The sequence below is a fragment of the Odocoileus virginianus genome, chromosome 24 (assembly GCF_023699985.2).
Source record: "Odocoileus virginianus isolate 20LAN1187 ecotype Illinois chromosome 24, Ovbor_1.2, whole genome shotgun sequence".
Taxonomy (NCBI): Eukaryota; Metazoa; Chordata; class Mammalia; order Artiodactyla; family Cervidae; genus Odocoileus; species Odocoileus virginianus.
The window spans coordinates 31,110,244-31,122,611 of record NC_069697.1 but is presented as its reverse complement, the minus strand read 5'-3'; the positions used below and the strand labels follow the sequence as shown (position 1 = coordinate 31,122,611).

Below are 12,368 nucleotides of genomic sequence, written 5' to 3'. Positions count from 1 at the left end.
TGCCAGAATTGCTCAAACTCATGTCCATTGAGTTGGCGATGCCATCCAACCATCTCATCCTCTGTTGTCCCCTTCTTCTCCTGCCTTCAATCTTTCCCAGCACCCTAGCATCTTTTCTAGGCTATTTGCATGAGCTAAGGAGGCAGAATCTCAAAGAGCCTTCAATCTGGCAGAGAACACAGACATAACCTAAAAATCTCTTAATAAATGCAAAATTAAATCTGTCATGGGTGCGAAGAAGGGAGGGTACAAGGGGGGCTGAGAGTGCCAACTGAGGGTGGTGACCTCGTCAAGAGGTATCTCCAGAAAGGAATGATGGACCTACAGTTGAAAACAAGAATAATAACATTGACTGACAATTACCAGGTAGTTTCTATGTACCAGGCCAAGATTTTAGTGCCTTATATGGATTTTTGGTGAGTTATGGACTCATGTTAACATATAGGTAAGAAAATTCAGGCTTGGAGATAGTAAGTAACTCGTTTAGGATCATGCAGCTTGAGTGGAAATACTGGAATTCAATTTAATTGCAAAGTCTGGAGTTTTAACCACTCTGTTGTACTGTCTCCTGTCTTGCTTGAGATATAACTTAAGCAGGTGAAGAGAATGGTGGAAAGTGATGCCAGGCAGGTGGAACAGCTTGTGTGGAGCACAGAGGTGGAAGAGAAGACAAGCAGGGTGGCTGGGGTGATGGGGAAGAGAAGAGAAGCATGCTGAAGAGGGTGCGAGGTGAGGCTGGGAGGTGGGCACGGTCAGGCTGTCCGGAGCTGGGGAGCTGGGTCAGACTCTGGCACTGTCCAGCAGGAAATCACTGAAAGGTCCTAGGCAGGGGTGGGTATGATCAGACTAGCATTTTGAGAAAGTCACTCCAGCTGCAGTATAGAGCTTAGGTGAGGGCAAAGGTTAATGTGGGGAGATAAACTAAAACCCTTTAGAGGTGGTGAGGGGTTTCAGAGCAGTCGAGGTGCTGAGATAAGTTCTAACATTATGACTTTGGATAAAGATGCCGTGTTGACGTGTACCCCAGTGTTCATCGCAGCACTGTTTATAATAGCCAGGACATGGAAGCAACCTAGATGCCCATCAGCAGACGAATGGATAAGGAAGCTGTGGTACATATACACAATGGAATATTACTCAGCCATTAAAAAGAATTCATTTGAATCAGTTCTAATGAGATGGATGAAACTGGAGCCCATTATACAGAGTGAAGTAAGCCAGAAAGATAAAGGCCAATACAGTATACTAACGCATATACATGGAATTTAAAAAGATGGTAACAAAAAATAAATAAATAAATAAAGTAAAAAGATGGTAACGATACCCTATATGCAAAACAGAAAAAGAGACACAGATGTATAGAGCAGACTTTTGGACTCTGTGGGAGAAGGCGAGGGTGGGATGTTCTGAGAGAATAGCACTGAAACAAGTATACTATCAAGGATGAAACAGATCGCCAGTCCAGGCTGGATGCATGAGACAAGTACTCAGGGCTGGTGCACCGGGAAGACCCAGAGGGATGGGATGGGAGGGAGGTGGGAGGGGGGATTGGGATGGGGAACACCTGTAAATCCATGGCTGATTCATGTCAATGTATGGCAAAAGCACTACAATACTGTAAAGTAATTAGCCTCCAACTAATAAAAATAAATGGAAAAAGAAAAAAAGATGTGTTGAGAAGGGAAAAGTGGGAGGTGATGTGGCTTGGAGGGAAAGATCACACATTTGATTCAGGCTGGTTGAGTTTGAGGTATCTTTCTGAACCCAGGTGGAGCTGTCTAGTGGAGCATATTATATATACATCAGGAGCTCAGGAAGAGGTTAGGGCAGGAGATATAAATGTGTGAGTCATCAGAGGGAAAGGTGGTAATTGCGCCCATCGGCATGGGTGAGTATGGCCTAGGGAGAGTCTTTGTGTTTTCGTCTCCCCCTCCATGATTTCTTTCTTCTTTCCAACTTGTCTCTGGGTTGTATACATCCTTTTCCTTGCTATGTCACTTGTCTGCAAACCTGATTTCTTTGCCCCTTCCCCGTCAGTCCATCCATCCTCGTGCTCATCTGTATTCTCCATCCCTCCCTCCATCCATCTCTCTCTTCCTTCTTCCCACTCGCTAACTTGCTGCTGATGCATGCTGATTTTTCTGTTCTCGGCCCCACTGGGGTTTCTTTTTCAAGGCAGCAGTGACCCCTGCCCCCCACCCCCCAAGCACTAGATCCAGTGGCTCATCCTGACCCAGTCTGCATCTCCTGGCTTCTCCTCAGCATCTCACTCTTGATACCTCTTCCTTTGAACATTCTCCTGCTCTGTGTTCCCTGGCATGTTTTATCTTGACCCTCAACTCTTTTCTAATTTCTCTTGTTTTCCTCAGATGCATCACTTTCTATTGGTTTGGCCAAAAATGTGTTCGCGTTTTTCTGTAACAGGGTATGAAAAAACCCAAACGAACTGTTTGGCCAACCCAATACTGCTACCCCATAAACGGATGTATTCCCCAGGAATGTTTTCCTCCTCCTCCTTCTGTACATGCTCCATCAGCTATCTTGTTCAATCCCATGGCATTGTCAGCCACCCACTTGTGGATAGCACCAAAACCATATCTTTCTAGCCAGCACCTGAATAACACAGACCCGATTGTCCAACTGTGGGTTAAACGACTCCTCTCTGCATTCTGCTAGCATCCCAAACTCAGCATGGTCTGTATCAAACATTTCTTTTTCCTTGCAAGCAATTTAATGTCCTATACTGCCTGTTTTAGCTGGGTCCCCCCTTTCTTCATTCTTTTTACTCCTCTTTAATGCTACCAGATTCAGAGCACTGTTACCTATAGCCTGGGACCTTTGCCTTCATCTCCTACCCAGTTTTTCTTCTCGGTTTCTTCTTGTTCTGAATGAATCCTATGCATTTGCTCTAAATGAATCATGTATTCAACCCACTTCATGTCTCCTCAGCCTCAAATCTTTAACAATCCTCTGTTACCACTGAAATAGGGCTTCCCTGGTTGTTCAGCAGTGAAGAGTCTACTTGCAATGCAGGAGATACAGGAGATGTGAGCTCAATCCCTGGGTTGGGAAGATCCCCTGGAGGAGGGCATGGCAACCCACTCCAGTATTTTTACCTAAAAAAAATCCCATAGACAGAGGAGCCTGGCAGGCTACAGTCAATAGGGTCAGAAAGCGTCGGACATAACTGAGTGAGCGCAGCGTGGCACCAGTGAAATAAGAACAGCCCCATTAGAAAGTAAAAGTGAAAGTTTAGTCGCATCTGACCCTTTGTGACCCCGTCCTCCATCCATGGGATTCTCCAGGCAAGAATACTGGAGTGGATTGCCATTTCCTTCTCCAAGGGATCTTCCCGACCCAGGGATCGAACCCAGGTCTCCCGCATTGCAGGCAAACGCTTTAACCTCTGAGCCAACAGAGAAGCCCTATTAGCCTAGTTTTAATGATCTTTTTCGCCTGGTCCTGATGGAGTCTCCCGCTTTTATCTTCTGCTTCCACCTGATACACACATTCTAGCCAACCATGTCAGCCTCTCCTCCAGGCTGCATGATACTTGAAGTCAGACATCTGAGCTTCAGAATCCTTGTATCATCTACATTCACACCTGGAACACAGTAGGTGCTCAGGAAAGGTTGGCATGTGCAGTCTGGTGCTTCCCAGGCCCTTGCCTTTACTTCTTCTTTGTCCACTTCTTATGTGGAGGGTCCTCCTCTCCTTGTCTTAAGAAGTAAGATGATGTATGTAATGCTGGGCTTAGTTGCACAGTCATGTCCGACTCTGCGACCCCATAGACTGTAGCCTGCCAGGCTCTTCTGTCCACGGGGATTCTCCAGGCAAGAATACTGGAGTGGGTGGTCATGCCTTCCTCCAGGGGATCTTCCCAAGCAAGGGATCAAACCCAGGTCTCCTGGATTACAGGCGAATTCTTTACAATCTGAGCCACCACGGAAGCCTGATGTAATAGGACCATTTAAAGTTGTGCATTGGGAATTCCCCGGCAGTCCAGTGGTGAGGACTCTGCACTTTCACTGCAGGGGGCAAGAGTTCAATCCGTGGTTGGGAAACAGATCTTGCATGGCAGGGCCAAAAAAATGTGCATCATATATACATAAGTTCAACTTTTGAAACTTATTTCTAGCACCACTTTCTTCATGAAACCATTACTTATCCTCCTAAGAACCATCCCTTCTCTGAATCCTCAAGATATTTCTCTTTCCTTAAAAAATTTTTTTAGGTACCAGAGTGGGATGCATGGATATTTCAAAGGAAATATGATCCCTAGTCTGATATCTTTGTTGTGTTTGATCATTAGGTGTGTTTTTGTTATAAAACCTTTGATTCTAAACAGTAATATGAAGACTCATCTTCCCCATCACCAGCTTCCCACAATCCTTTTCCAGCCATAGTTCACTCCATTGAGCTCAGAGTTTGGTCCCCTGGGCACCTAATGTGTGCCTTGCCCACACTAGTTTCTTACCATTTGTGGACATGAATTAGGTGAAGTGATGCGTATGGCTGCCAGTATCGCCCATCGTAAGTGAAGAGTGAGTCAAAGATGGGAGCTGTGTTTATTTTGCTTCAGTTGCCAGAAAGTGCTAGTTACTGTAGTGTGTCTGACTCTTTGCAACCCCATGGACTATAGCCCTCCAGGCTCCACTGTCCATTTGGAATTCTCCAGGCAAAAATCCTGGAGTGGGTAGACATTCCCTTCTCCAGGGCATCTTCCTGACCCAGGGATTGAACCCAGGTCTCCTGCATTGCAGGTGGATTCTTTTGTCTGAACCACCAGGGAAGAGAGGGAAGGCAACAGTGGCTCTCTCACAGGACCAGCAGAAGCAGAGCTGTGTGCCACCATGAGTAGCTATTCTGCCACTTAATTTGGGGGATACGTGAAATGAAGCCAGTATGAAGGTGGAAAGATGAATATTATGCAAGCACAAGCCTGTTTCTTGTGGAGTTAATCTCTGTGTGATCTTTCATTCCCAGGCCTCTGACTCTGCCAGCCAAGCCCAGGGCAGGCACTTCAAACCTATCACCATCTTGTCTCTACCACAGAGGTTGGGAAATGAGTTCCATAAAATTATACTTTGTGTTCAGAATCCTGTATTTGTGATTTGAAGTTGGTCCACTCCTCAGTCAGTTCTTGGAGGGGCTGTAATTCTCCAATCTTCCTAATTATCCCCATGGATATAAATGTTGAGGACCTTGCAGGATCTTTCTCTAGGACATGATCCATTTCTTGCCCTTTTGAGAGATAGCCAAAATCTCAGGATGAAAAAATAACTCTTGATGAAAGGGTTCTGGACAGTTCTCCCAAAGCAGCCACTGAATTACGGGAAAAACATTTATGGGGAGAAACCACAAGGCAAGGAGGCAGGGTCTAATTCAGTCATCAATAAACCCATTGTTTCTATCTTGGGAATCTTATTTTTCCATGGAAGTTCTTTAAAAGGGCTAAAGCACTCAGAGAACCACTTCAGTTCTATGTGGGGTCCCAGAGAATGACTTGGGCAGTGAGTAGGGAGGAGAATTTTTTCTGAATTTTTTTGCTAAAAAAATTTGCTGAAGAAGGGAGCTGAGTCAGGCATTTCCAGGGGCTTATCTGCAGGCAGGGGGACCACAGTGAGGAGGTTTCTCTTAGACAGGATCAGGTTTAATGTGAGGGTCAGGAGATCTAAGGAGGACCGTCAGCTCCAAGTAGGAAGCAAGTTACTTTATTTCTTGGTCCCCAGAATATTCAATTGCAAAATGAGCATAAGCATTCCTGGACCCAGCCTTCTTAGCAAAGTTATTATGTTGATCAAATCAGAAATGAGGAAGAGGGGGAAGCTAAAACTCTTATTAAGCATTTTGAGATGCTAAACATGTTATAGAAATGGCTTTCATTTCATTTTGAAAGAGGCAATAGCATTTTCTGTTTATTAAGTGACCCACAAAATTAATGAGAGATGTTCAAATGCTCTGAGCCCTTAAGGCGGAATGAGTATGAACACAGGAACTGACAGCCTGTCTTCTGTGAATTGCAAATGGTAGTGAAAAGAGGCCCACTTCCAACGTCTTCTTCTTAGGTTTGAAGTCTTTGCCCAAACACGATTATGCAATATTTTGGGAGTCAGTTCCAAGCTTTCTCGAGTTGCTTATGAGAGATTTTGTTTATTAAATAATTTTCTGAAATTTACCAAGTTTTAGTGGCTCACAGATTCATGCAAACTTATGTCTGACATTTAGAATTATAGAGTGAGAGGGGGAGAGATCATCTAATTCATCCCGTGTTTTACAGGAAAGGAAACCAGGAGCCAAGAAGTCTAAACGACTTGCCTGGAGCTGTATGCTGTGCCCATGGGAAAGCTGGGCTGGAACCCATCCTCCAACATTCCCAGCTCAGTGTTTCTCTTCAAATACACTTTCCATGAATACTCTGGACATATATCCTACTTTCATGGTCAAAGCTAAACCCTTGGAAAAAAGCAAGAATGAATTTTTCCCTGTGACTTCAAAATAAGAGAAACATTTTGTAATCGTAATACACCATGCTTTTAAGAAGGTACAGTTCTCTGTAGACTCCACAGGTCATAACGTGCTTTCTAACACATTTAATCTCTGTAACGATTCAGGTGAAGATTGTTATTAATACCAGATATAGAAGCGGCTTGGTCAGGGTTTCCAAAAATCAAAATTGTGACTCAGGAAAAGTTTGGGTTTTCAATTCCATTTTTGGAGTTTTTGTTATGCTATAAGAAAGCTGATACCTAAGTGCTCTTAAGTATGAGTGATCATTAGTCACGGAGATGAGACTCCCAGATACCCCCCACTTCCTTCAGCTCCAGCTGAAGCTAGGTTCTGCCTCAGTGTATCCTAAAATACTGACACCCACACTGCTGTGACACGCCAGTTCATAGTGGATTGAGTTTTCCAGCTCATCAATCAACAAAAATTCACTTACTTGAGAAAGGCCTAGTTGAATTCACACTAGCAGTGGCAACAATAATAAAAACAGTTGACGTTTATCAGATACTTCTCATTTCTAGATGACTTTTAAGTTATCGACTGATTTGATTTTCCCAGCAAGCCTATGACCACTATATTTCAGTTTTATAGATGAGCCACAGAAAGATTAGGTGACACAGCTAGTAAATGGCAGGTAAGTAAAATTTGCACTTTTGTTTTTCTTATTAAAAGTGTTGGGAAGATCCCTTGGAGAAGGAAATGGCAGCCCACTCCAGTATTCTTGCCTGGGAAATCCCATGGACAGAGGAGCCTGAAGGCTACAGTCCATGGGATCACAAAGAATTGGACACCACTGAGTGACTAACACTCCTTTTCAGTATTTTCGCATAGTTAACTCCAACTGTTCAATTCTTTGTCTATGGTCTAAGATTCTCCCCTTACTGAAGCTCAGGGTCTCAGCTCCAAAACCATGGGGTTGAACTAGCAGTTTGTCCTATAGTGCTATTGTCCCCTCGCCACTACTGAGGGCTTCCCTTGTGGCTCAGCTGGCAAAGAATCCGCCTGCAATGTGGGAGACCTGGGTTCGATTCCTGGGTTGGGAAGATCCTCTGGAGAAGGGAAAGGCTACCCATCCCAGTATTCTGGCCCGGAGAATTCCATGGGGTTGTGAAGAGTTGGATACGACTGAAGGACATCCACTTTCATCACTTTCACCTACTACTGAGGCAGGAGGCAGATGGACGCCCCCTCCCCCGCCCAGGGTAAAACAATTGGATATTCATTCTCTATGGACTGAAACTCCAAGACAAGAATAGCAGGGCAATTGAGGGAAGAAGCTAGGCCCTTCCCAGACCACATATTTCTTATTCTCCAAGCCAAGAGACCTCTCTGGCCACACATATATAGAAAAGGCTCCTTGGAGGCCATAGCAGAGTTTTGTCAAGGGATTTTCTACCCAGTTGCCTTTTTGGTAGGATCCATCTTGACTAAGAGATGCGTGTGCACACGTGGGAGGAGCCTGAGATATACCAAATATGGACTGTGAACCAGGCAAATCAAAATGATTAGTCAAAGGAAACCTGGAAAAAATATCCCATTAAAGTAATTCAAACTGCCACGAGGGTGTGATTCAGTGACTCTCTCTCCCCCTGAGTCCTCCTGTGTGACTGTCCACACGTACTGTATTTTTTCCCTCTTAATAAATGCTTTACTTGTTCCATTACTTTCCATCTTTGTGGAAATTCTTTTTCTGCAAAGCCAAAGGGTCAGGGCCTATGTCACCGACCACTGGTCTAGTTGAGAGGATCTGGTGCTTTCATTGCTGCAACCCAGCCCGGTCTCTGGTGGGGAACCCAAGACCCACTTCAAGGCATTGCAGGCCAAGGCCACTGGAGATCACCACCATATGCTCCATGAACCTAGGCTGTCCCATAACACCCTAGTCTGCTCCACCTTATCATACTTCATGGCAACCCACTGCAGTATTCTTGCCTGGGAAATCCCATTGATGGAGAAGCCTGATGGGCTATGTATGCTGAGGGGTGGCAAAGAGTTGAACAGGACTGAGCATGCACACACAAACAAAAAAGTCTCTATTTCCAGGGATAAGCAAAAGTTACATCATTATCATTTGTATTTATATATAAGCATTAATGGAGAAGGCAATGGCAACCCACTCCAGTACTCTTGCCTGGAAAATCCCATGGACAGAGGAGCCTGGTAGGCTGCAGTCCATGAGGTCGCTAAGAGTCAGACATGACTGAGTGACTTCACTTTCACTTTTCACTTTCATGCGTTGGAGAAGGAAATGGCAACCCACTCCAGTGTTCTTGCCTGGAGAATCCCAGGGACGGCGGGGCCTGGTGGGCTGCCGTCTATGGGGTCGCACAGAGTCAGATACGACTGAGGCGACTTAGCAGCAGCAGCATAAGCATTAAGCTTACGAACTTTCCAGACATTTTAACATAGGAGAAATGGGATATAAAATGTAAAATGCAATATAAAATAACCACTCCTTCTCTCCTCCCTCCACCCTTTACTTCTTAAAATATTCGTTTGAGCAAACTCGTTACTCAACGGTAATACAAAATCCTCCCGCAAAAGAATATAAAGTCCCAAATCCAACAGTTCTTTCCTTAGTGTCGACAAGTGTATACAGAGAAAACTAGGTTAAATGAGTATAAGGGCAACCTGTGATGGGGCAACAGGAAGTTGACGTCACCAAGTAAGCACCGAGGCTTGTGTACAGACGCCTGCAGAGCAGATAAGTCTTGCCGCTCATGTGATGCTGTGGGAGTATGTGCTGGGTGTCCTTTATTGTTGGAATTTAAAGTCTTTTTTCAGCATCAGCTACTGCAGGGCCACCCTCCTTGCTGCCCCTGAAGTGTTAGGTCCCAGAAATTCCATCTTTCATTTGAGATGCCCAGCTGTGAGTTCAACGGTTCACTTGGTGCAACTCGGAAATGAATCATCTCAAATGATGATTTCCTCTACTTAGAGTCAATGAGCTTTCAAAAACGATTAAAGATGTTGAAATTTGCACCTTTTTATATGTGAAAGGCCTTTATGAGGTGCTTTTACCAGTCCTTGAAATAAAGCCAAGTAGCAGGGGCAAAAGAGAAGTTCAAATCATATAGACGGGACTGATGTTGAAAGAAATGGAAATAATTGTTTATGTATTCATTTGACATGCCAACCAGAAAGGGGTTAAGTTCCTGCCTGCGCTGCATTTTCTTCCTTATGAATTAAGCACTAAAATATGCCCACGTCATCATTTTCCTCACACGCCTAGCTCTTCCTCTATAATACCTTGTCTCTACTTGCCTGCAGACAGAGCTCCCCATATTTTGCTTCTGACGCTAAACACCCATGATCACTCATGATGAGAGAGCATTGGTTAATGAGATGGCTGTGAGATGTTGAGAAAGTTCTGTTTGGCTTGTAAAGCCATGGCTGTCTTTTATAATGGAACTTTTGTCTTCTGACAGAGAGCTTGGAGCTCACATCTTTTTTTTTTTTTTTTTTTTTTGGTTCAGCATTTTCATTAGTGGTTGATGGTGACTATTCAAGGATTTCATTCTTCTGTCATAGAAAGCTGGGTTGAAGATGGGGAGGCAGGTGGACATTTCTTTCTACTGCTCTCTGTGTCCCACAAGGCTTTTACAGATCAGGGAAGTAAACTATCTCCTGAAGGAGAGGAAGGTTTATCCTTATATCATGAACCTATCATTGTGGCCGACGCGCAAGGCAGATACATAGACCTCACTACCGATGCAAACGTCACTTTTCCCCTTCATTTCATGTGGGAATTGGCTTGTCAAATAGGAAGTCATGGGGATATTGAGTTAGACACAGGTCATTTCCTTTCGCTACAAAGGAGCCTGTGAAATGAGAGTTTGCCATGACCTTAACCTGCGTTCCAGTTCAATCAATAACCCAGAGGCCAAGGTAATCGCTTGATGCAGTCACTACTTGACTTTTCTGCTTCACTGTATTTACAGTTAGAGAAAAACACATCCCACAATGCAATACGTACATGCTTTCTATCAAGGATGTAGCATAAGTGTAAACAAAGTGCCCTCTTAAGTCAATATTTGCTGGGAAAAGCACAGAGTGTTCTTGGTATTATTATGGTACTAAGGTTTCACAAGCTAAGAAAAACACTGAATTTGCTACATATTTATGTACAAGTACTACGAAGTATAACAGGAAAAAAGCAGTCATACATTTTAATAAAATCAAATTCATACATGCTTTAATAGGCAAAAAGTTTTGTACTTACATAGACCATGGATGGAGTCTTGTGTCCTGTTTCTCATGGGGCGGAAAAGCAGCTTTAAATGTTTTGTTGGAAAATAAAATTGTCTTTTTTGGATTTCCATTAGATGGAAATGAATAGATGAATAATGTATATGTCTTCTGCCAATTAAAAAAAAAAAGGGTTCTGTGATTTGTACAGCTGTGACTGAGAGGAGCCAATTGACACTTGAAGGCAAAGGAAGATGGAAAATGAAAGAATAAATGAGTGGAAAATTCCACAGCTCAGAATCCCAGTGCTCTCTCAAGGACAAGATTGTTACTTGAGAAGGCTCTGTTGAATTTTTGGCATTCTTGCATTATCTCACTTTGAAGATGGAATGTAAACCATGGTTTTCAGCCAGTATCACTGTTCTCTGAAATACATTCAGTTAGATTTGCTGGGACTCTTTGGTAATATCAATTTCCCTAAATTTAACTGAATAATTAAGGTTTCAAAAGCTTTGGGCACTCATGATCTCTCTTAGCGGGAAGAGCAGCTGCATCTTTGGGATGTCTGTGGTAAATTCCCTTTCCATGGGACTCTGAGTGTTAACCCAGAAAGAGATCCACTCATTCACAAAGTCTTTAAAGACAATTTTGGCTACTGGTATAGTCTACTACTCTCAGGGAGTATTGTTAGAAGTTCATTTGCTATAGAGATCGTGAGAACTGCCAACAAGTGGGCTTGGAAAAACTGGACAGGTGCTGGTTGCTAGTGATAAAGATACTTTCTTCTGGTCTGTTACTGTGGCAGAACATTTATTAAAACTTAATCTCTTCTTGTGTATTTGTTAAAAAAAAAAAAAAAAAACCAGAGGGAAGATTCTGGGTTGGTGGTGGTGGTGGAATGTTCATTTTTAAAGTCAAATACTCACTAAAACTTCTGGAATCTGAGTTTCTGTTCTTGTCTTTGTGTCAATAAATAGCATATGTTGAAAGTTATGTTTAAACATTGACTGTTGGTCACCTTATTTTCAACTAATTTGAGATCTGTGCCTTATCAAAAAGGTTGGTTTTAGCAGAATTGAAAGAGGCACATGTACCCCAGTGTTCATTGCAGCATACTTTACAACAGCTAGGGCATGGAAGCAACCTAGATGTCCATCAGCAGACGAATGGATAAGGAAGTTGTGGTACATATACACAGTGGAATATTACTCAGCTGTAAAAAAGAACACATTTGAGTCAGTTCTAATAAGGTGGATGAAACTGGATTACACAGAGTGAAGTAAGCCAGAAAGAGAAACACCAATGCAGTGTATTAACACATATATATGGAATCTAGAAAGACGGTAATGACAATCCTATATGTGAGACAGCAAAAGAGACAAAGATGTAAAGAACCGGCTTCTGGACTCAGTGGGAGAAGGTGAGGGTGGGATAATTTGAGAGAATAGCATGGAAACATGTATATTACCATATGTAAAATAGATGACCAGTGCAAGTTCCATGTGTTAAGCAGGGCACTCAAAGCTGGTGGTCTGGGACAACCCAGAGGGATGGGGTGGGGAGGAGGGTGGAGACATGATGGGGGGGACACACGTGCACCCATGGCTGATTCATGTTGATGTATGAGAAAAATACCACAATATTTTACAGTAATTATCCTCCAATTAAAATAA

At 43.3% G+C, this 12,368-nt stretch overlaps 1 long non-coding RNA gene across 1 annotated transcript in view; it reads right to left on the bottom strand.

Moving 5' to 3' along the window:
* The window catches only part of LOC110124528 (uncharacterized), a 45,635-nt gene extending 34,655 nt beyond the window's left edge, over window positions 1–10,980 (bottom strand). The window contains exon 1 of the long non-coding RNA XR_002309804.2: window positions 10,730–10,980. This is a non-coding gene — a long non-coding RNA (uncharacterized lncRNA). The remainder of the gene's footprint in view (window positions 1–10,729) is intronic.
* Between the last annotated feature and the right edge of the window lie 1,388 nt (window positions 10,981–12,368).